The sequence below is a fragment of the Camelina sativa genome, chromosome 2 (assembly GCF_000633955.1).
Source record: "Camelina sativa cultivar DH55 chromosome 2, Cs, whole genome shotgun sequence".
In the NCBI taxonomy this organism is placed as follows: domain Eukaryota; kingdom Viridiplantae; phylum Streptophyta; class Magnoliopsida; order Brassicales; family Brassicaceae; genus Camelina; species Camelina sativa.
In genome coordinates this window covers 26,461,913-26,464,815 of record NC_025686.1, presented here as the reverse complement: position 1 = coordinate 26,464,815, position 2,903 = coordinate 26,461,913, and positions in this window count along the sequence as shown.

The following is a 2,903-nucleotide window of genomic DNA, read 5'->3' as shown; positions in this document are numbered from 1 at the left end:
TTTCTCTTCCCAGATAAATATAACATCAGACTTTAAAAAAAAAAAAACCAAACTTTTGAGTAGATCTGTTACCAGATCCACCGTTTCTTTCAAAACAGCCTCAAGGACTTCTTCCTTGTCTCCCATATTCTCCTCCTACCTCCAAACTACACAACAACAACAAAAAAGACAAGTTATTTACAAATTCGCCATGGGAAACACACCACCAAAAAGCTTCGAAAATATCGAGAAACAGAGAAACATAAACCTGTTTCTTGAGGTTGAAATCCTTATCTCCTTCTTAGACTTTTGAGGGTTTTTTTTTTTTTTTTTTTGGGGTGTCAGAGAGAAGAAAGAAGAGAGGATGAGAAAACCGCTAAAGGTTAGTGGCAGTATGGGAAGCTAACACACACACACACACACACACACTCCGACCTCTCTCTCTCTCCCTCGCCCCACAATTATATCTCCTTTTTTTTTTTTTTAATATAGTATATACTCTGAGTCTTGTTTTAGGTATCTTTTTTCTTACTTGCTTTCAACCTTTTTTCTCCCCTGCGTCAAAGATTCAGTCTACCTTCTTAACTCGATTAGGAAATTAATTACTTGATTAATTATTAGTTTTATTACAATCTGAAATATTCTTTACTTCTCTGACTATCTTAAATATCTTTCCATTTTTTTTTGTATTTACAGGCAAATTACAGCTGTAAATATTTTGTATTTATTATCTGATAACAAATCTTAATCATCTTTTTTTTCCTTAAGTAAACACACGCTAAAACGTTAAAAATAACGGGGGGGTTTCATAGTTAAGGTTTTGCATTTGTTGTTGTTGTATGCGTCGATGACCGTTGGGATTTTCATAAAAAATAAATAGTGCATCATCATTACATTGTACTGTAATTAATACTAGTAAAAAGCAGCCATGTGCATAAAAAGAAAATGGTGGCCATATGCGAAGAAGAGCTCTGATGCTTAGCTTTGTAAAACCGACACGTGTCCATGAGAAAAAAAACAAGAACACAGTTCACAATTTACAACACACGCCAAAACACAACCCACGTGACGCAGACCTTTTTTCTTTTTTTTTTTTCTTTTCTTTTTCGAGATAATAAAGTTGTGTTTTTTTTTATTTTCCTATACAAAAAAAATTAAAGTACACCATGTTCCGTACGGTACCCGTCCGTAAGAATAAGATCGGAGAGTTTTTTTTTTTTTTTTCCGCTACATAAGGTTTTTTTTTCTTTCTAGACGTCTCCTTTTTCTTTTTACAACTTCTAACGCATTAAAGTTTGATTGATAATTTCATGCCTTTTCAAGTCTTTTTGAAATTCGTTTTTCGATAATGGAATTTTGACTAGGAGATGATGATCCATACTTACTTTCATGCCTTATCAAAGTATACAGTATTTTACTTTTAGCTTTGATCGTTTTATCAGTGTGTTATTTTAGTAATCAAAATATTATACATCAATATACTGTCTTAGTGTTATATCCTTGTATATATAAGGGGAAAATTATATATCTTGCTTCTAGGGAGTAACAATAATGAGTTGGCTTGTAGTGTATATCATTTGTATCTTGTATGATCAAAACTATTGTTTATGTAAAGATTCAAAAGTTCCTATAGCTTTTTGACTTTTTCTATATGATTAAAAGACGGGTGTATATGGATTTTGATATACATAATTAAGTTTGTAATAAGGCCGTATGGGCACTTGTGAATTAGTAGCTCTGGTCATGTCTCTAGCTCTGATTGCGTTTATGTAAGGGAAGACGAAGAGGTCGTCAAAGGCAACAAGAAGACAAAAAAGGATAATATTTTTTCGGGGATTCCCTTGGATCTTTTGATAGAGATTCTGACTAGATTGCCTGGTAAATCGCTGATGAGGTTCAAGTGCGTTTCAAAGCTATGCATGGTCTTCTCTAATATATCCGTTCTCGATATTTTAGCAATCACAACGTTACCTTACGGTCGCATCCCCACATCGACAACCTGGTCCTCGTCTATACATGAGTTTGGTGGACCACTTGGCGTGTAGTTCAATGGAGGTTTCCCACAACCCCCGTGAGTCTTTACTGCTGTCATTGTCTAGTAGTTCTGCTTAGTCTTTCGACCAAGATTTGACAATTCCATGGATGGGAAAACCCAACCATGGAACACGATCGAGTTTTTTGAATAAGTAAAGTTGCTTGATGTCCCAAAAGGTTACGTAAACGCCGGCTGATGTTATTTATGGGCCGTTCAAGATGGGCTTTTGCATAAATACCCATAAAAATATTTACGGATCCACTGAATTTACTGGTTAGATTAAGATGATATTAGATTTGTCGTTTTTATTTTAAACTTTGTTTTTATTTCTACAAAGTACAAAGTCATCTTCTGCGTTCTTCTGCGCACAAAGGCAAGGCAAAGAGCTGCCGAACCAAACAATCGGATTACACTATGGGTTCGTCGGATACACAAAATCGCCGCAACATCGCCGCCGAATTTCTCCAAAGCACAGTTAGTTCAATCTCTTCCTCCATTATTCCTCTCTTCCCTCCCAAAACGGCGCCGTCTCGTGTATGCCTCCCACTAAACTTCACGGTATCAGACGATGTCTCATCTTTCGAATCGACGGTCAAGAGCACATCATCCTCAGGCCTTAATTCAACGGTTAGGATATCATCTCTGAGCTCCGATGGGAAACGCGGTGGACCTGCCTTCGTCGGTCAGGTCTTTAGTATGTGTGACCTTACTGGGACTGGTCTTATGGCTGTTTCTACTCACTTCGATATTCCTTTCATCTCCAAGAGGTTTAATTATATTATTCACTTGTTCCTTCTTCTAGTTTCCTAGATCTATGTACTGTTTTGGTTGTTAGATTGAATCAGTGTGCATCGAGATATTGATGATGGATTTAGGCATAGGTGGTAAA